General features: G+C 32.5%; 1 pseudogene; it reads right to left on the bottom strand.

Moving 5' to 3' along the window:
- Positions 1 to 17,749, bottom strand: part of LOC143640120 (zinc finger protein 280D-like) — a 53,634-nt pseudogene extending 35,885 nt beyond the window's left edge.
- Between the last annotated feature and the right edge of the window lie 5,739 nt (positions 17,750 to 23,488).

Raw genomic sequence — 23,488 nt, forward strand, 5'->3', positions numbered from 1 at the left:
TCAGAAAGGATGAGGGAGAAGAGCTACAGATTGAAGGCATAGAAAGTCTATTCAGCGAAATGTCAGAAGATAGCTTCCCAAATCCTGGAAAAGACATGGATATCCAGGTCAAAGAGACATAAAGAGCCCCAACTAGACAAGCGCCATGGTGCTTGCCTGTAATCCCAGCAACTTGGAAGGCTGAGATAGGAGGATCATGAGTTCAAAGCCAGAATCAGCAACTGTCAAGGCACTAAGCAACTCAGTGAGACCCTATCTCTAATAAAATACAAAATTGGGCTGGGGGTGTGGCTCAGTGGTTGAGTGACTCTGAGTTCAATCCCCCGTATCAAAACAAAACAAAATAAAACAAAAAAACCCAAGTAGACATAACAAAAAGAAAAAAGAAAAGAAAAAAAAAGCTTACCCACAACATATTATATTTAAACTCCCAAAAGTACCAAACAAAAAATATTTATAAAGCTGCAAAAAAGAAGGGTCAAGTCATATTTTAAGACAAAGACATTAGAGTAACAGTGGATTTCTCAGAAGAAACTCAAAAAGGCCAGAAGGGCAAGGAATGATGTATTTCAAGGCCTAAAAAAAATAAATGTCAAGCTCAATTACCATACCCATCAAAGTTTCCCAAATCAAAGGAAAAATAAAGAACTTTCATGATAAGCATACATTAAAGGAATTCCTGACCACTAAATCAGCATTATAGAATATACATAAGGGAATTCTACACAGAAGTGAGGAAGAAAGACTAACACAAAAATAATGACACAGGAAAAAATAAATTTCAGTAGACGAGATTAGAACAGCTAATAAGAAAAAAAAAAGGAGAGAACCAAACAGTATTAATAAAATCATCAAATTTCTAAGATCAATAAAAGAGCAAGACACAACATAGAACATTCAAAACAACTAGGAAAAAACTTCAGCCTCGGCTGGGGATGTGGCTCAAGCGGTAGCACTCTCGCCTAGCATGCGTTCGGCCCGGGTTCCATCCTCAGCACCACATACAAAGATGGTGTGTCCTCCAAAAACTAAAAAATAAATATAAAAAAAATTCTCTCTCTCTCTCTCTCTCTCTCTCTCTCTCTCTCTCTCTCTCTCTCTCAAAACAAAAAAAAAGAGAAATAAACTTTAGCGAGGGTTGTGTGTTCAAAGTCAGGTTTAGCAACTTACCAAGACTCTAAGCAAATCAGTGAGACTCTGTCTCTAATAAAATACAAACAGGGCTTGGGATATGACTCAGTGGTTGAATGCCCCTGAGTTCAATCTTTGGCACAAATAAAATAATTTTTAGAATTACAGAATAACAAGAAAAAAGTGCACACACACCTTTTAATAAGAATTCTCAACATAAATGGTCTTAATTCTTCAATTAAAAGGTGCAGATTAGCTCATTAGTTTAAAAAAGAAGACCAAATAATATACATTCTGAAAAACTCACTGGCAACAACATACACAAACTGAAAGTGAAAGGATGGAAAATGAAACTGTAAGCAAACCAAATCCAAAAGCAAGCAGCAATAGCTATACTCATAGATGACAAAACAGAAAAAACAAAGGAGGTCATTACATATTGATAAAGGAAATTATTCATCAAGACACATTAACAATTACAAACATATGCACCAAACATAAGAGCACCAATTTTATAAAACACCACAGGACACAAAGGGAGAGATGGCCCTAATAATGAGTAACTGCAGTTCCCACTTTCACCATACAGACCAAATAAAATCAACCAAAAAAACATCAGGGGTGAATTATACCATAGTTCAAATAACTTAACAGACATATACATCTAAGGGCTGCAAAACGTGTATTCTTTTCATCAGTGCATGAAACTTTTTACACAATAGATCATATTTCTGACCATAAAGCAAGAGTTAACTAATTCAGAAAAACTGAAATGATTACTTGTATCATATTGTATCATGATGGAATGAAACCAGAAATTTGTAACAAGAAAAACTGCAGTAATTATATCAAAACATTGAGGCTAAAAATACACTGGTGAACAAACAGTAGGTTATGGAAAAAATCAGGAAGGAAATTTAAAAATTCCAAGAATCAAATAAAAATGAAAACATAATATAGTAGAACCTGTGGGATACAGTGAAAACAGTAATTTGGAGGAAGTTTATAGATATGAATGGCTATATTGAGGGAGGTAGGGGGAGGAGATCCCAAATAATAACCTAAGATAAATCTCAAGGTCTTTGAAAAACAAGAATAAACTAAGGGGCCAGGTGCAGAGGCTCACACCTATAACCCCAGTGGTGTGGGAGGCTGAGGCAGGAGCATCACAAGTTCAAAGCCAGCCTCAGCAAGAGTGAGACCCTGTCTCTAAAGAAAATACAAAACAGGGCTAGGGATGCGGCTCAGTGATTGAGTGCCCATGAGTTCAATCCCTGGTACCAAAAAAAGAAAAGAAAAAATAAATGAAACAAAGAGCTGTTTCTTTGAAAAGAAAAATAAAATTGAAAAACTTTTACCAAATTTAACCAAAAGAAAGAGAAGACCCAAATTAACAAAAATAGAGATGAAAAAGGTATACTACAAAAGACAACAATCATAAGAACCTTCGGGAAAATCTGGGAAAACTACATACCCCCAAAAATGGAATATCTAGAAGAAATGGAGGAGATTCTGAACACATATTTTAAAAATCCAATTAGATCAGTAATGAGCAATGTGACTGAAGCAGGAGAAAAGTCTCCAAACAAGGAAAAGCCCACGCCTAGACAGATTCAATGCTGAAATTTACCAGACTTTTAAAGAACAGCAATGCTTCTTAAGCTATTTAGAAAAAAATGGAAGAAAATGTTTCCAAACTCAGCTTACCAAGCTAGAATTACCCTGCAACCAAGACCTGATAATGACACAACAAAAAGGAGAAAACTATATACTAATATCCTTGATAAACATAAATGCAAATAAATGCAAAATCCTCAATAAAATACAAATCAAATTCAATGGCACATTAAAAAGCGTGTCCACAAGCTGGCTTCATGAAAGGGATGCAAGGATGGTTTAACACACACAATTCAATAAATGTAATATAGCACATTAATACAAAAATTAATAGAGAATAAAAAAACTTGATCTCATAAGTAAGAGAAAAAAACCTTCGATAAAATTCAGTAAAGCTCCATGATAAAATGCTCTGAATAAACTATATATAACACAATCATACTTTAACATAATAAAGGATATATATAACACACCCATAGCCAACATCATACTGAATACAGAAAAATTGAAAGTGTCCCTTCTAAACTCAGCAACAAGGACCTGGAGTTGTGGCTCAGCAGTAGAACGCTCGTGTAGTGCATGCGGGGCACTGGGTTTGATCCTCAGCACCACGTAAAAATGAATAAATAAAATAGAGGTATTGTGTTCAGCTACAACTAAAAAATAAACACTAAAATAAATAAATAAATAAACTCAGCAATAAGACAAGTATACCTATTCTCACCAATCTTTTTTTTTAATTGAATATGACAGTGGAATGCATTACAATTATAATTTTTTATAAATACGAAGGTGAAATGCATTACAATTTTTTTATAAATGACAGTGGAATGCCTTACAATTCATATTACACATATAGAGTACACTTTTTCATACCTCTGGTTATATATAAAGTGTATTGACACCAATTCATGCCTTCATACATGTTCCACCACTCTTATTCAATATAGTAGTACTTAAAACCTTAGCCAGGCCAATCAGGCAACAGAAAGAAATAAAAGGGATAAAGATAGGATAGGAGGAAGTTAATGTATCCCTTGATTACAGACACAATTCTATATTCAGAAAATCCTAGACTCCACCAAAATACTCTTAGAACTGACAAATTCAGCAGAGTTGTTAGATTTTACAAAATGCACACACAAAAATCAGTAGCTTTTCTAGACACCAATATCAAACTCACTGAGAAAGAAATAAAAAAGCAATCCTATTCACAGTAGTCTCAGAAAACAAAAACTAAAATACCTAGGAATAAATAATACCAGAACTGTGAAAGACTTCTATAATAAAAATGACCCCAAAGAGGTATAAACATAAAGAACTTGAGGAAAAAAAGAAAAAACTAATGGAACATGGGAAGGCTTCCCATGTTCATATTAGGAGAATATACTTTAAATGGCTATAACACCAAAAGTGATCTACATGTACCATGCAATCCTTATGAAAATATCAATGACATTATTCATAGAACTTGAAAAAAATTCTAAAATTTGTATGGAATCATAAAAGACCTAGAATAGTCAAAGCAATCCTCAGCAGAATGCACAATGTAGGAGCCATCACAATACCTGACTTAAAAATACACTACACAGCTATAGTAACAAAGATATGTACTGACGTAAAAACAAACATGAAGGCTATTAATAGAATAGAAAAACAAGAATAAAGCCACAAATCTAGAGCCAACAGATTCTTAACAAAGGTGTCAAAACATATCAGAAAAAAGAAACCTTTTCAAACTGGATAGAAAACTGGATATTCACTTATAAAAGACTGAAAATACCACACCCTATCTTACATCCTGAACAAAAATAAAGTCAAGATGGATGGATCAAAGACTTTAATGTAAGACCTGAAACTCTGAAACTACTAGAAGAAAACATAGGGGAAAAATTTCAAGATACTGATACAAGGAATCATTGATTGCCTGAATAGGACTTCAATAACTCAGGGAACAAAAGCAAGAACTGACAAATGGGATGATATTAAACTAAAATGCTTTTGCAGTGCAAGGGAACGACAGAATGAAAAGACAGCCTATAGAATGGGAGAAAACTTTGCCAACTACTCATCTAACAAATTATTAATATCCGGGACATACAAAGAACTCAAAAAACTTAACAACAAAAGAACAAGTAAAGTAATCTAAATTTTAGAATGGGCAAATTATCTACACAGACACTTCTCTAAAGAAATACAAATGGCCATAAATACATGAAAAAATGTTCAATATCTTCATCCATCAGGGAACTACAAATCAAAACTACATTGAGATTCTATCTTACCTTAGAATGCTATTATCAAAAAAAAAAAAAAATCCAAAAATGCTTGCAAAGAAATGGAAGAAAAAAAAAACTCTTATACTCTTGTGGGAATATAACAGTACATATAGACACTATAAAAATGGGTATGAAGGTTCCTCAAAATATTTTTAAAAATTAAAAATGGAACTATCATATGATTCAAGTTTATCAATTCTGGGTATATTATTATTATCCAAAGGAAATTAAGTCAGCATACAAGAGATACCTACATATCCATTTTTACTACAGTACTATTCACAATAGCCAAGCTATGGAATTAGACTAGTTGCTGATCGACATATGAGTGGGATAAAGAAAAACGGTATATATTTTTCAGCCCTAAAAATGAATGAAATCACGTCATGTGCAGAAAAAAAAGATGAAATTGAAGGACACCATATTAATCAAAATAATTAAGAGACAGAACAAGCATTATATTTTTTTCTCATATGTGGAAACTTAAAAAATAGCTAAGATGTAGCACAGTGGTAGAGCCTAGCATGCACAAAGCCCTGGGTCCAGTCAAGTCTCCAGTACTGCCCAAAATACATAAAGATAACCTGGAAATAGGAAAGACATTCTTAAGGAAGAGAAAAGGGACAAAAGGTAGCGGTCAGAAAGGAAGGACAAGAGAGGGTAGGAGAGTGGATGGATATGATCAAAGCACAATATATATATATACATGCATTGAAACATCACAATGAAACTTCTTAATTTGTAAAATAAGGACATATTAATAATTATAAATTTAAAAATTAAAAAATTTCAAAAGAATAACTACAAGATTAAAGTCTGATCAGTTGCCGGGAGGACTGAATGTAGTCTTTTTTTTTGTCCTCTCCACCTATAATGCAAAACATAAAAAACATCAGGTGTCTCACCAAAACATTATAAAGAAGAGGAAATTGAAAATACTCACAGGGGAATAGTTTCATATAGAACCTAAGCACTAAATTGAAGTGATTAGAGGCTACACTACACTACTACTAGAGCTGGAAGTGGTATAGATCAAATATAGTCTGTACATTAATAAAGAGTCTGTATTTAAAAATTTAAAAGGATCCCTTGCTTTTTTCTTTCTTTCTTTTTTTGTAAAATGTGACAAAAAAGTTGTGTACCATTGAAATAGTGAGCAAGAACTTTTCCTTACTTCTTTGCCACAGAACCCTTCTTTTTCTTATATAATCTAAAAAATTCCTTAAAATCTGAATTTCAGAGCCTCCTAAAATAATAAAATGCTCAAACTAGTTCAAGAGAATTATATAAACTATGCTCTGAACTGTGTGTTAAAACAATTATTTCATATGAAACACTTCACCATTTGAAGTTTATGTCTGACATTTAAAAATTAAAATGTAAAAACTCAGATTTTCATATGTAATGTGGCATGTACATGTTGGCGATTATGAAAATAAGGTAACAAAATTTCTAAGTTATTAAAAAATTAAACAAATGTTTTCTAAATTTGAAAAACAATGTGACTAATAAAATATTGATTTTTTAAAATAAAATAAGAATAAGCATCCATTATAAATATACGAACTTAATTTCTTAAATCTGATGATTAACGAATGCCAGTCTTACATAATTACTATGAAAGCAGATTTTAATCTAAGCTAAATAGAAATTCCATTATGAGAAGATTTCTTATCTAAATATTGAGATAGACCATAGTGACTGTAAATCTCAAAAAATTCCTTTTTGAGAGGGGGAGTCTCACTATGTTGCCCGACTGGACTTGAACTTGCAATCCTCTATCCTCATCTTCTCAAGTAGTTGCAAATATAATCATGTGCCACCATGCCTGGCTTCAACCTTTATAAAAATTAAATTCTGAAAGTTTTACCTTCATGTGATTTTTCAAAGGATCCAAAAGATTGAAAAGAATATTGCACTTTGGACAAGCTCTTGGAAAAGGTGTTCCATTTTTAGATTGATTTGATGAGGTGTTTGCACCTAAAATAAATTCAGAACATTTATGATTCAAAACTCATCACTTTTGAACATTAAATAATCACTAATAGTTTCAAAATTTATAATAATTTCTAAAATTTATGTATAAATACTATAGTAATTTTTATAGTATAGAATGTCAGATTTCATATTTACCTTTTGATGGCATAGCCTGGGAAGATGTCAGTGAAGGAGGTTTAACTGAAGGGAATTCAGCTGGAGAATTCGTTCCAGAAACAACCTCACAGGGCTTAGGCTTTTTTGGATTAGCACTGTTTACTTCAGAAGCAGAAGGATGTTTTGATAAAAATGAACTTTCATTCACACCTACAATGATTTAAACAGTGGAAAAAATATTTTAGAACACCTAGAATACTACTCATAACTAAGTACAAATACTTTGGAGTTAATTTACAGATAATATAATTAATTACCATATCACACAAATAACAACAAAAATTAAGTGATCCAAACTCAGAGCATATACAGAAATAGTATAAACATTTATTATAAACTCCAAGAATTAAGATAATTTGTAAAATAACCTTTCTATGCAAGAAATTCTAAATGTGGCTTCAAACAGAAATACATAAACTGCTATTATAAAAGAAGCCAGACCAAAAATTTTAAAGCAGAAAACACTGAACCAAGTTGCCAGAAGTAAATTACTTTTGGATACTTAAATGTGTTAGAATTTGTTAAAAAAAAAAAGAAAGAAAATCTGACAATAACTTTTTTTTGTTCCAAAAATTGATACCCTCATATCTTTTTTATTTAGCAACTTAAAATGTCTACTGCAATGTTAGCTCTTTTCTCACCTAACAAAATGAAGAGTGGTCTACTGACAGCTTTAGGTGATTTTAACCACTTATTGCCATGTACAAAGTGGAAACAACTAAATTTGAATAATATTTTACTCATTCATATGAAAGGGCACATAATGCAGGGAGTTAGTATAAGGATTTTCATACTATGTTCCCCAGAATTTAATGGGGTCATTTTAGGGAATATATTGGGCATGTCTGACAAAAAAACACTTTTCCATTTTATTTATTTGATATTCACATAAAATTTTGTTTGTACAGGGATTTCATTAAAAAAAACCTCTTCCATTTAAAAACCATTGCCTTAAGGATAAAGAATTTAGACCTATTTAGAGCATTACTAAGAAAAATGGGGATATTTAGACTATAACCAAGCCAGGCAAAGTCCTTTTAGAAAATAATACACAATGGGCTTTGTAAAAATGGATTCTAAAACTGTACATCATATTTTAATAATGCCAACTATACACTAAAAGTAGAAGCAGTGAATAAACTACAAATATTCTTGGCTTTTAAGTCAGACAAGATAAGTTCAAATCCAGACTACTACGTCAGTCTCTAGGTATGCACTCTTAAGCTTATTTAATTAATTTTTCTGAGTTTAAGCTTCCTTTTTTGGTAAAATAAGTTATAATGCCTTATTTTACAGAGCTATTTAAGAAAAAGATAATATACTTAAAATATCCCAAGAAAATATTTGGTACATAAAAAGCACTCAGTAGAAAGTGAAAGCTACTATCATTACTAACTAAATATTTTCCATCTTTATTTTAGGGGGAAAAATTATTCCAACAGATATAATAGTAAGAGCAAATATGCCATCAAAATAAAAAGTATTATAGTAGTTAGCTTCTCTCTTACATTCTTTGAGATAACATAAAAATGATCTCCCACTAATGAAGCACTCTATTACAAACTGCAGGTCCATAAGACAGATTCCATGAGATCCCTTTAGCATTCTTGTGAGAGGTTTAGGTTACCTGAAAAACCACTAAGTGCTAGCATTTCAAATGAATCAGTTGATTTTACAACAGGCTAAATAGTAGAAATAGATTGCTTTAATGGAGGAATTTAACAGAAGAAATCTCAATGTTAAAAAAAGTCACTTGCATTTGATTGAACTTCTGATTCTTTAACTTATCTCCGTTCTATTAGGCTGTGCTATTCCCTACTTTTAAGAAATTCTATCTCTGCCAGTATAAATCCTATACTCAGTCAAGATCAAACTCAAATTCAGTCTTCTCTGAACCCTTATAATTTCTACCGTGTGTTACTGAACATCATAGTACATATAATTATTAATATTTATCATACATAATTGCTGTCATGTCATTTAAACCTTATAAATGCATTTTTAAATTTACTTATCTTATTTGGCCATCAGAAAAGCCCTGAATAGAATGGCAATCATCAAGAATACGGCAACAATAAATGTTGACAAGGATGTGGGGAAAAAGGTATATTCAAATATTGTTGATGGGACTGAAAATTGGTACAACCACGATGGAAAGCAGTATGGAGATTCTTCAGAAAACTTGGAAGGGAACCACCATTTGACCCAGTTATCCCACTCTTCAGTTTATACCCAAAGGACTTAAAATCTGCATATTAGAGTAATGCAGCCATGTCAATGTTTATAGAAGCTCAATTCACAATAGCTAAAGTATGGAACTAATCTAGGTGTTCTTCAATAGATGAATGGGTAAAGAAAATGTGATATATATATATATATATATATATATATATATATATATATATATATATATATATATATAATGGATTATTACTCAGCTTTAAAGAAGAATGAAATTATGGCATTTGCCAGTAAATGGATGGAGTTAGAGAATATCATGCTAAGAGAAATAAGCCAACCCCGAAAAATCAAAGGCCAAATGCTTTCTCCAATACCTGGATGCTAATTCACAATAAGATGGGAGGCACTAGAGAAGAATAGCATTACCTTAAATTAGGTAGAGGGAAGTGAAGGGAGGGGAGAGGAGGGAAGGTGATGTGGGGATAGGAAGAATCATAGAATGAAACAGACATTATTACTTTATGTATATATGATTGCATGAGATATATGTTTCTACAATATGTACACTAAGAAAAATGAGAAATTATATCCCACTATGTATATCAAAGTGCATAAATGCATTCTTCTGTCATGTATAGCTAATTAAAACAAATTTTAAAATTAAAAAAAGCCTGGAATAAACTATATTAAAAATTAAAATAAAGGGCTGGGGTTGTGGCTCAGTGGTAGACTGCTCACCTAGCATGCGTGAGGCATTGGGTTCAATCCTCAGCACTACATAAAAATGAAATAGATACTGTGTGTCCACCTACAACTAAAAAAATATTTTTTAAAAAAGAATTTAAGTGAAATCTCCAAATGGCTGATTCAGGTATGGTGAATGAATGCATAATATAAGAAAAATAAGTACCTCTACTTTGAATATCAGAAAACAAAAGTGGAAAGAGGTAAACTGACTAAAAATTCTCCAGATTAGAGGTTCAAACTTACTTCTTTCAAATTACCTTATTTAGTGCTCAGACTAAAGTTTCATTCTTTGTATCAGAAAACCTGGCTAGAGAATAGGTGTCATATCCTTACTTTTAAGAAGTTTCAAGAATTCATATCTTCTATGAATAAAAGTCCATGCGTTTTGTAAAACCAGATTTAGCACAAATACATCCCCATTTCTCTTTGGGTCTTACCTACTTTATTAACTAGAAGTTTACTAGGTATGTAGTGACACCAAGAGAAGTGAGTATCAAATATTGTGGAAAAGAAAAACAGTGGTGTACATCTAAAATCACAATGACTCATGAGGCTGAGGTAAGAGGATTGAAAGTTTGAGGGCAACTCAACAACAGCTAGTCTCAAGTAAAAACATTTTTTATAAAGTTCTAGATCAGTGGCAGAATGCTTGCTTAGCACATGTAATGCCCTAGATTCAAATCCTCTATACCACACACACAAAAAAGAAAAAACATTAAGCATTATTACTATGGAAAAAGAATGGACAGAAGTTGAGTTTGGTAGATTCTTCACACTGATCTGTTTAGTAAACAACCTAAAAACTCCAAAAAAATCATATACATCTCTACTTCATCAAATATTTGAAACACATATAAATTGCCAGTATATAAAGATTAAGTACTTTGATTACAGAAAATTTTCAATAAGACAAAATTTATACTATACAAATGTATTTTGATTAATGAAGAATTTTGTTATACCCTCAATGAACTTAAAATCTTCTTCAATAGGTAAATTTCATTACTTTTTCAAATAACATTTATTGAGTACTTACTATGTACAAATCATTTCTTTAATGTGGTTACTTTACACTAACACTTTAAAATCATGTTTTACTATCATATTGAGACCATTTATTGGACTAGAGTGACACTAACCTAATGAAGAAATCAATAATAACAAACACTTTTTCCCCTAACTCGTCATAGAAACTAATTTTTAAAATAGAATATTTAGGGCATATGAGGACCTCCATAATTCATATAAATTGCTTTAAGGTGTTATGTTTGGCTCCAAGTGAGAATGAGTTCAAAGATTTTATATAAAGTTACCCAAAAAGGCATTCAAAAACTATTAGCACAACTCCATGTTACAATATATGAAAGACTTCACAAGAGGATTTGAGCTTCAAAATAGAAAGTTAATTCCATAAGCAAATTCATCAAGTTTTTCTTTTATAACTTTTTGGAAAAAGTACTAATACCAACCTGCTATAGAAAGTGTTGGTCCCCCTTGGTAATGTGATAATCCTGTCTCCTGGGTCAAGTCAAATAGTAATTCTGAAGAATTATTAGATACAACTTGTGATGAGCTCATTATGTAATCCTGTTAAAATATTTCAGAGAAAGAATATTACATTTATTTATTATAGTTATAATTATTTTTCATAAAATTTATAAATGCAAATTAATTATATGCCAATATTCTAAGAATAACCTTTGATGCCTCAATTATTAATAAGCTTAAAAACACAAAGATGATTTCTAATTTGCCAAAATTATAATTTACTAAAACTTTGAAAGCAAGCTAAGAGAGCTGGTTTATTCCTGACTAGCCAATTAATTTGAAGGAAAAATTATAGGCCAACATTTTCAAGATAAAAGAAAAGTAAATCCATTTTACATTAATAACAGTGATACACTCTGAGAGGGATTCTAAAAATGCTGTATCACCATCAAAAAGCAAATAATAGAACTGGGCAAAATCTTGGGCTAAACAAGGAGACAAGTATAAAACATATTAACATGGTTATAAAAGTTAAAAGTTCTTGTGCCTCTAATAAATTCTGCATCCTGGTGTCTGGGGTGTGGCTCAGTGGTAAAGCACTTGCCTCCCACATGTGAGGCACTGGGTTTGAGCCTCAGCACCACATAAAAGTAAATAAACAAAATAAAGATACTGCATCCATGTACAACTAAAAAATATTTTTTTTAAATCCTGCTTTCAAAATATCAATACAAACAAACAGAAACATTAAGGACGAATATATCAGACAATATGAATTTTGGAACCATGTTTCTTGGAGAATGTTATAAATCAGAAAAGACTGGTCCCCTCACTCTTCCTATCATCCCACAAAAAGCTGTGGTAGGCCAACCTCTCCTTTAATAAGGCAAATATAAAAGCAACCTGGCCAGTAGGCTGAATAAGTAAGAATGCCAAGCAGACAGGGAACAGAATAGAAGTTATTTACAGAAGTGATCTGGGTCAGCAGTCCTGCTCCTAAATACCAGAGCCTCAAAGGAAATTTCAGCCCTTCCATGAGGAGAAAGGGCGGTTCAAACTAGCAGGAAGATCTCAAGAAAAGAGAAGTAAAAAGTATGAGATGAACTATGCTGTGGTCAAATATACAGTAATAAATACATTTATGTGAAAATATACACATATATTTATTATAAATAATTATGAGAATTGTGGTCAATAAATTTAGGAATATTCAAATAGCATTGTATATTAAAAATACTGACACATACACAAAACACACACCACAATATTATGCTCCAATGCCATTTTCATAAAAGACAATCATTGTTGAGAGTAAGCCAGACCACTCTACATGTTGTAATATATAGCAAGCAAGTTTTAAGATTAACAATGCTTAAAAATCAAACTGGAAAAAAAGACAGCTACTTTTAGAAAAAAAAATGGGCAAAGGACATAAACTGAGATAATTCAAACTAAAATGCAATGGCCAATATATTCAAAATACTTTTTTTTCCAACATACTAGTCAAAGAAATGCAAATAATAGTGTTTACTGTATTGGCATTCTTCAATACTGCAAAATATATAATTAGCAGCTACTCTTAAGAGTATCAAGATCAAAAAAAGAATTAATAACTGCAGAAAACATAAGACTAAGAATAAACTACAAGGTGAGATCATGAATAGGATCCTGGAAAGAAAAGAAACATTAATGAAAAAACTGGTGAAATTCTAATAAGTTCTGAGGTTTAGTTCATATTAATTGCCTGTGATAAAAAGTTAACATTGGGGGAAAATGGGTAAGAGAAATATAGGAACTGTTTGAATTATTTTTTTCTTGTAAGACTAATGATAGAACTGTTATGTCTTATTGATATATGGTTTCCTTAAGCAGTGGGAGGGAGGGGAAGAAAGGGAGCAAGGGAGTAGGAATGATGTGGAATGAGTTAGACATCATTACCCTAAGTATATGTATTAAGACATGAATGGTATGAAAATACTTTGTGCACAATCAGTGACTTGAAAAATTGTGCTCTATATGTGTAATATGAAATCAACTGCATTCTGCCATTGTGTATAACTAATTAGAATAAATAAATAATTTAATTAAAAAGACTAATGATAGTTTGAATTAAGTTAAAGTTTGAAAATGATGACTGGGGATGTGGCTCAAGCAGTAGCGCACTCGCCTGGCATGCATGGGGCGCTAGGTTCCATCCCCAACACCACATAACAATAAAAAATAAAAATATTATATCCACCTAAAAATTAAAAAAATAAATAATTTTTTTAAAAAATGATGAAACATTCACTACTGGCAAAGTAGAGATTATATTTTGGTATTATCTGCATAAAAATGTTAGCAGTAGTTACCAAAGCCTTTAAAATAAGGTTCACATGATTAAATTATTCTACATTCAAGGATTCATCATGATAAGGAAATGAAAGTGTAATGGAAAATTATTTATAATAGCAGAAACATTAAAACCTATATATCCAATAATAGAGGAGTGGTAAAATAAATTGATGGATAATCATGCAGTCATTAACATCAAGATTTTGAGAAATAATCAATGATATGATCCAAGTAGAATGTTCAGTAAGAAGTGAAATACATATTGACATATACAACATGATCCGGATATATTCTTCTCTCTTTTCTAAACTTTCCTCACAAAATACATATTATTTTATTACAAAATTTGAAGTATTTTGTTTATAAATTGAGGGCTGATCAAGTTTAAGAATTTTTCTTTGTTACTAACTTTCCAATTGACACAGGACTGTTACGAAGTTATAGAAATAAGTTATTACTGTAACACAAATAACATCTAGAATTTAGTACCAAAAAGACAGATATGGATATTTGAGCCTTAAAATGTAGTTTAAAAAAATCAATAATGCCATACTGAACTATAACTAAGCAAAATTTTACTTCAATTTAAATATTTTTTCTAAATATATGCACTTTAAGAATTGAAAATTTCATTTTCTAAAATAGTTCTTTTAACATAAGTATAATAAAGTTAATGCTGTTAAACACTTTTCTAGAAGAAAACTCTGGTTAATTATCACAATTTCAGAGAGCAGGCAATCCACTAATCAACAATAACTAATTAAAATAATTCTCCAATTGAGAATTATTTTATCTCCAATTGAGTCATTTTCCTTGAGATGGCAGGTACACTGTGTTCAATTTTGAGGAAGTGATTGCCAACTACCCAAAATAAAAGAACCGTGCCTGGCAGATATATACTAAAGTGGCCACCACATCCCATCTCCTGTTAATCATATCCTGTGTGATTCCCTCCCTTTGTATTGGACCTCTGACTTGCTTCGAACCAGTAGAATACAGCAAAAGTAATAGGATAAACATGATTTTCTATTAGTAATTACATTAATTCAGACTCTAATGACATTTTGCTAAGGATTCTCCCTTAATACCTTTGAGAAAGCAAGTAGCCAACCTGGGAAGACCCATCTGACAAAGAATGAACCAAAAAACAGTCAGATACTGAGACTCAGTTTGACAACCTGTAAGGAAATGAATGCTACAAACAACCATGTGAACTTGAAGCAGATACTTCCCCCACAAAGCTTCAGATAAGACTGCAACTTCAGGAACCACATACTGAAAGTGGCCTTGTGAGACCCTAAAGCAGAGGAGCCAGCTAAACCATCATCCGACCCACAGTAATATTACATAAGACTGTGAGATAATGCATGTGTTGTTTTAAATACATACATGTGAGATAATGTTGATACAAAAAAACAAATAAATAATACACCATGGTTTGTCAGTCATTGTTTCAAGTAAAAATGATGTTCTAATTTTTGTTGTAATTAATCTTGGAATTTTATTTCTTTACAATTGCCAAAAAATAAAGATAAACAATAAAAACAGCACAATAAGGAAGTCTCGAGTCATCCAATGTACACAAACGGGCATATATTTTTCAAATTAAATCCATTACTATATTTCTTATAAAGAATTATTTATTAGTTCTTAGGGATTACCTGAAAAATGTAGTCCTGGTCAAAAGGAAAGAAAAGATCAGATGCGGAGAATTTCTGAAGTGTGAAAGATACAATATACTTAGTTGTATAAGTACAAGATTACAGTCCCTGAACAAAGGACTGCAATCTCGTGCAAAGGACCTATAGTTTCCTCTACCAAAAGTTATCCTTTACCAGTAAAACCATCAACAGCTGCTTGAGGATAGGGTAGAAACCACTCAAACTTGATTAGGCACATTGTAGGAAAAATTTGAGCCCAGGTTTGTATATCTATACACAGAATGGGTCTGATTATCTATGTTTGTTGTAATGATTCCCTTTCTGCATTTTTGGAATACTATTCCTAAGTATAGGATGGTCTATCTCCAAATCACTTGAAATGGAGAACTTGTGTAAAGATATGGTAAGGGACCAGCAAGAACAACAGAAACGTAGGAGCACAATACCATCTATTATGTGTAAAACTGGATACCCAGGGAATAGAGTGAAATGTTAAAGAAATTTTCTGGTACACAGGGAAGACAACCAAAAACCAAAAAAACAGCCTTCTTCTATCCATGTGTTATCCAGTAAAACTCTATGCCTGTAGCCATTAAATTACCAGGTTAAGGGTTTCATATACCATTCCATAAATAAGGAAAGAAAATTTAGACTAAAAAGAATATAAGACAATAAGGAAAAGGTAACTCTTTTGATTCTGGGCTTAAGGAATGAGAATTTCCTAAGATATAAGTAAAACAAACTCAAACTTTCAAATTTCCATACCCCAATTCCATTTATAGTTTAGGTAAGGCATGACCAATATTGCAAGGTAATTAAAATGAAGCAGAAAAATAACTGTTGGTTTCAAAATCCAAAAGGTCATGACCTGGAAACTCACCTGGATCCCTACCCCTTAGACCATCTGGTGCCATCTACCGATTTCATGAAACTTTCAATGAAGGGCTCTGAAAAGGACTTGGCACACTGCTTGAACTGTTAGGCTTAGAAAAGAGCTAATTCTTCTGTAAGAATCTACAGTCTTTTAACAAAAAGATTATATATAATTTGGGATTAGTAATATCTAGGGAAAAAACATTCCAGTATGATGGATTAAACAGATGTCTTACACATAGTCTCCGCCTTATGGGAGAAAACAGGGGAGGCTCATAATGGTCACCTTTTTCAGGTTTAATGAGACGAGAAAAAAACCTATATGCCCTACATAGGGATCACTTTCATTATAAAGCTATAATTAAATATTTAGTTCAAGAATAAATTTGGGAAATGTCTATTTAGATAAAATGTTCTATTTTTAAAAAACAGATAATGCAGCTCATAATTCAATCACACAAGCACCAAACTTCAGACACAGAAGTACTTTATGTATACTATTTCATTATGCAAAATATTTTAAAAGACAAATATTAATGGGTAGAGTTTAAAAATTAATAACATTAATGTTTTATACTTAAACTGGTGTTAATAGATCTTAGTAGTTTCATCAAGGAAATGAATATAACTGGAATCTACAACCCATCGAGGACTTAAGCCAGAGACTCTGAATCATTCACTGCCTACATACAGTTTTAGCCATGTATGAATGACAATGCAATGAGGCCTAGATGTGAGAACTTCCATCTGATACTAATATACACTTAGTATATTCCAAAATTTTAATCTAAGCATTCCAAATCTTTCCTTATGTAACTGCTAAATGAGAAAAGACAGAAATAAACAGATAAACAGTTCACTCGGATAAACAGTTTCACTAGAAAATTTTTCCAATCTCAGAAGACCTCCAATGCAACAAGCCAATCTAAGCCTACTTCTTTCTCACACATCTGATATTTAACCTTTGGCTTCCTTCTAGTCTCCAATCACATCCCCATCTTGATTTTCAAGTTCTTACTGGCCTCCCCCTCATCTCTCATCCCTAACTCCTTACAGTAGAATAAGTAAACTGAGTCCCATAAGACATTCACAAGTTTTTATTTAAAAATAATATCTTATAAAATTTGGCTTTAGTAAAAGTAAATGCTTACTGGAAATTGCTGGTTTTGAACTCGATATCTCTCCAACAAAGATGGGCTCATCATCATCATCATCCTCAACTTCTTTTACTTTCTTCTGCCATGGTTCCAGTTCTTCTTCACATTCCATAAAGAGTTCTGCCATTTTTAAATTATCTAATTTTCAAAAGGAGAGAAGTAACCTTATTTTCAAAAAGAAAAGTAAAAACATTTTGCAGGGTGAGTACCAGGGATTGAACTAGCGGGCACTAGACCACTGAGCCATATCCCAACCCTATTTTATATTTTATTTAGAGACAGGGTCTCACTGAGTTGCTTAACACCTCGATTTTGCTGAGATTGGCTTTAAACTTGTGATCCTCCTGTCTCGGCCTCCCAAGCTGCTGAGATTGCTGGGATTACAGGCTTGCACCACCATGCCTGGCAGTAAAAACATTTTTGTAATACCTGATATTGAAGATCTACTTTAAAAATTCTAATAGCAATTTCTGAATTGATATTCGTAGTCAGTACCCTGTAATAACAGTAAGAAATTCAGATCTCACTAGGATAAAAACTAATACAATTAAAATAGATTAAAAGGTAGATAGGAAGACAGAAAATGAAAGATATTAGTTATTTACCATAGATAGAAAACTTAGAGATAATAAAATCCAAAGTGAGCTGCAGTAGTACACCTAGATAAACATATTCTATCTAATCATTATCTTTCTAAAGAGATATTAACCACAGGTAGACTATGACTAAGAAATAACAGGTAGGAAACAAACTAGAATTACTACCAAATTCAGGAACATTAGGCACAGAGCAAAGAAGAGATAGGTGCTAAATTAAAATACAGGAAATGAGGGAGGCTTATACCAGCCAGGTTATATTACATTTTCTCACCTGAAGAAACCGATCAAAACAATACATACAGTAAATACTACTTCTCAGAAATTATGACCAAGTATACTGAGCTCCTAAGAAGCACTTAGATATAGGTAGAACACCAGTAGCACCAGGATTTTAGGAAAACCTCCTATCCGCAAAAGAAATAAAAATTTCCAGGGTTCTGGCATTATCTTTAATACATCATTTTTAAAAGGTAATTTTTTATTATACTAAAATAATATCATTTCTACTTTTAACTCAAAATTCAAGCAATATTCTACCATAAAACTGAAAGATACCAACTGAAATTATGCTCTGGAGACGGCATGCAAAGCAAATATTTTAACAAATTAGATGCCATTTTTTTTTATAAATATATAGAAAAGTATGTCACAAACCATTCCCTGGTCTAATATTTAAATGTTTAGTAATCTACCTATCAAAGGCCTTCCTATTTTTTCAAATGTCATCGACATCACAAACTGACCCCTTTCTTTTATAATTGTACTATTTTAATAGTAAGATAAGAGTTCTTTAAGTTTTTCAACTCAGATCATTAAAAATACTAAAATCTATATCACTTCTGCACAGAGTAACTTACCTTAATAGTCTATATCATTCCAGTCTACAACATAAAAAGGACATGGACTTGAAATCAAATTGAATGGTTTAAATCTTCACTGCCTTGTAATTGTATGACTGAAGAAATTACTTGAAGCTATTTATGATATCTACCTAAGTTTTATATACATTCAAGAAAATGGAAAACACCATGTAAAACATCCATTTTCAACTAGAAACTCAAACAATTAATTGCCTGCTTGCACTAATTCTTGGTTCAATTATAAATTCCTCAATAAACCATTACATTTTTATTTTCCTTTGAATTTTGAACTACATTGACAGTCAATATCATTCAATTCAAATGTTAAAACACATGATCTCAAACTACTCTCTTTCTTCATGTCTTAATTTTACATAGCCACAGTCAAATTTAATTCACTGAGAATACATTTCCTCCAGAACATTAGATAATCAACATACCCACAGCATGAGGTAATGTATAGATAAGGTGAAGTAAGATACTACCTAATTTTGAAAAATTAGGAAAGATCCACTGTGAACTGATAATAAAAGTACTATTTATTTCCAGCTGATATATGTAATGGGTTAAATCGTGTTATCTCAAAAGCCATATGCTAAATTCCTAACCCTCACTACCTCAGACTTTGGCTATATTTATAGATAGACCTTTAGAAATAATTATGTTAAAATAAGGTCACTAGGGGCTGGGTGATAGCTCAGTGGTAGAGCACATGCCTTGCATGCATGAGGCACTAGGTTTGAGCCTGAGCACCACATATAAATAAGTAAATAAATAAATGAATAAATAATATTTTTTAAAAAGGTCACATGGGTGGCAATAAAATCCATATAACTGGTGTCTTTTAACAGAAGTGAAAATTGGGATGCAGGCATATGCACACAGAGAGGACCATGTGAAAACCTAATGAGAACATGGCTATCTACAAGCTCAAGAGAGAAGCCTGGCCCTCCCCTTGTGGCCCTCTGAAGAAACCAACCCTAGCAACAAGTTAATCTTGGCTTTTTAGCCTCAAAAATTATGAGAAAACAAACTTCCATCCTATAAACCACCTAGTCTGTGGTACTTTGTTGTGGCAGCCCTAGAGAACTGATAAGAGTATGCAAAGATCTTTCTTGTTCTTTCTCACAGGACTCTGCCATTGTTAAAATATCCAGAATACACTGCAGAGAGAAATGTTAAGGTTACATAGCACTTTTTTAATGTTTTCTAGAAATATTTTTTGTCTATGCATAGAAGAAACACATGAATATACTAAATTGATATTTATCTCTTTTAACAAAAAGAATAAAGTTCACTTCTACTTTACTTTTTTATATGAACATTTGCTACTCCAACAATTTTAAGTTTTTAAGAAAAAGTCCTCCACCTTCTCTTGAAGCAGTTAAACAAAAACCATACACACTGTCATCTGTTGTGGCCACAACACTTACCTTTTGGTTGAAAAGGGTTTTCGCCCATCAAGTTGCAGAGCTGATTTTCTGTAAATTGTCACCTAAGTACTGATACATGAGATCAGTCAATTTTATGAATCACTTTAAGGAAGACTAAATATTAAAACATGGGACTTGGAATTAAGAAATTATTGGGGAGAATTTTGATCTTAAAACTCACCATGTGCCTCCAAACAAGACAGCAAATTATATCTGTTTTCCCTCCTGTAAAATAAAGATACATTATCATTAGGATGGGGTAATTAAACTGCAATAAACTCTTTTTTCCTATAAAAAGCTCAATTTTTAAGTTGGATATGTTTGATATATACATAACTCATATAACTGATTCATCCCTAAATAAACCCAATTAAATAAATAAAATGGTGGTTGAAGTAAGCACTTAATAATTGAATAAATACAATGAATTACTAAATAAAAACAATTTTTAAACAATATTCTTTCATAAAAACTAGTAATCAATCACCTCATGATGTATTGTTTTAGTAAATCTGACTTTTCAAATGCCAATTGGCATTCATCTTTATTACCTACTTTTCACGTTTCAGAGATGTAATAATTTCTGTAAGAAAACAAAAGTTAAAATAAATTCTAGTTTATTATTCTATTTTTTTAGCAACTGAAAAGGAACAAAAACTTGGTTGGATACATTTCATCATAGACTGATACATTCAAAATATAACTACTGAGATCCACCCAGACTGGCCTCTGCTGCACAGGGCCCAGGCGCGCAGGGCCCAGGTGCACAGCCCTTTCTCAGCGGGGCAGACACTTGCCATAGCCTAGCCTCTGGTGCAGGACCACCCCGTCTGACCATTCGACTACTGAGGAGCCCAGATCCAGCCCAGACTGCCACTCCAGCACCCTGGGTTTATGCTCTGAGTAGGTCGGGTTCATCCCTCCCCCAGCGGGGCAGACACCTCCAGAGCCTAGCCTTTGGCACAAGACCACCTCTTCCTACCAGCAGACTACCACAGGAGGTCAAGCCCAGTGGCCCAGATCCACCCACACCAGCTTCTGCAGGGCCCAGATCCAGAATGCAGTAGCATCCATTGAGGGTCTGAAAGCCCAACATCAAGGTGAGGTACAGACAATCTGCACAGATACCACAAGAATATAGGGAAGAAACTGTAATGTCTCAGATCCACACTGCAAGAAAGGAAGACACACAGACAACATGAAAAAACAAGAGAGGAAAGTGCCCCAAACAAGACAGGACACTATAATAACAGAACGTATGAACACCAAAGTTGATGAAATGTCAGAGAAGGAGTTCAGAAGGTTCATAATCAAAATGATTTGTGAATTAAAGAATGACCTAAATGAGCAAATACAAGCACAAATTGATCACTCCAACAAAGAAATAGGAGAGCAAATACAGGTAGCAAAAGATTACTTCAAAATAGAGATAGAGACTCTAAAAAAAAAAAACAGTCAGAAATCCTTTAAATGAAGGATAGCTTAAATCAAATAAAAAACTCAATAGAAAGCAAAACCAACAGACTAGATCACTTGGAAGAAAGAATGTCAGATAATGAAGACAAAGTATACAATCTGGAAAATAAAGTTGACCACACAGTGAAGAAAGTTAAAAACCATGAACAGAACATCCAAGAATTATGGGACAGCATCAAAAGAACAAATCTAAGAGTTATTGAGATAGAGAAAGGCATAGAGTTTCAAGTGAAAGGAATGCACAATCTCTTGAATGAGATAATATGAGAAAATTTCCCAAGCATGAAGAACAAATTGGAAAACCAAATACAAGAGGCTTACAGGACACCAAATGTACAAAATTACAACAGATGTACACCAAGGCACATTATAATGAAAATGCCTAACATACAAAAAGAATAACGATAGAATCTTAAAAGCCACAAGAGAGAGGAATCAGATCACATATAGGGAGAGACCAATTCGTTATCTCAGCAGATTTTTCAACCCAGACCTTCCAAGCCAGGAGATTGTGGAACAACAAATACCAAGATCTGAAAGAAAATGGATGCCAACCAAGAATCTTATATCAGCAAAACTAAGCTTTAGATTTAATGATGAAATAAAAACCTTCCATGATAAAAAAAAAAGTTAAAAGAATTTACAACTAGAAAGCCTACACTACAGAGCATCTTCAGCAAAATAGTCAAAGAAGGGGAAATGAAAAATAATGATGAAAATCAGCAGAGGGAGGGATTACACTATTGGAAAATCTCATCAAAGAGAAACCAAGTCATGTTAAATATCAGAAATAAACAAAAATGGCTGGGAATACAAATCATGTCTCAATAACAATGTTAATGGCCTAAACTCACCAATCAAAAGAAATAGACCAGCAGATTGGACAAAAAAAAAAAAAAGACCCAACAATATGCTGCCTCCAAGAGACTCATAGAAAAAGACATTCACAGACTGAGGTTATGGGTTAGGAAAAAGCATACCACTCACATGGACTGCAGAAGCAAGCAGGGGTTTCTATCGTCATTTCAAATAAAGTAGACTTCAAACTAAAGTCAATCAAAAAGGATAAAGAAGGACACTACATTCTGCTCAAGGGAACCATACACCAACAAGACTTAACAATTATAAATATATATGCCCCGAACAATGGAGTGGCTATATTCATCAAACAAACTTTTCTCAAGTTCAAGAGTCAAATAGACCACAACACAATAATTTTGGGTGACCTTAACACACCTCTTTAATCACTAGATAGATCTTCAAACAAAAGCCGAACAAAGAAACTATAGAACTCAATAATATAATCAAAAACTTAGACTTAACTGAGTTAAGAATATTCCAACCTTCAATGAGAGAATATAATTCCTTCTCAGCAGCACATGGATTCTTCTCTAAAATAGATCATACACTATGCCACAAAGCAACTCTTATCAAATATAAAAAAGTAGAGATACTACCCTGCATTCTATCAGATCATAATGGAATAAAATTAGAAATT

The sequence above is a fragment of the Callospermophilus lateralis genome, unplaced genomic scaffold (genome assembly GCF_048772815.1).
Source record: "Callospermophilus lateralis isolate mCalLat2 unplaced genomic scaffold, mCalLat2.hap1 Scaffold_122, whole genome shotgun sequence".
In the NCBI taxonomy this organism is placed as follows: domain Eukaryota; kingdom Metazoa; phylum Chordata; class Mammalia; order Rodentia; family Sciuridae; genus Callospermophilus; species Callospermophilus lateralis.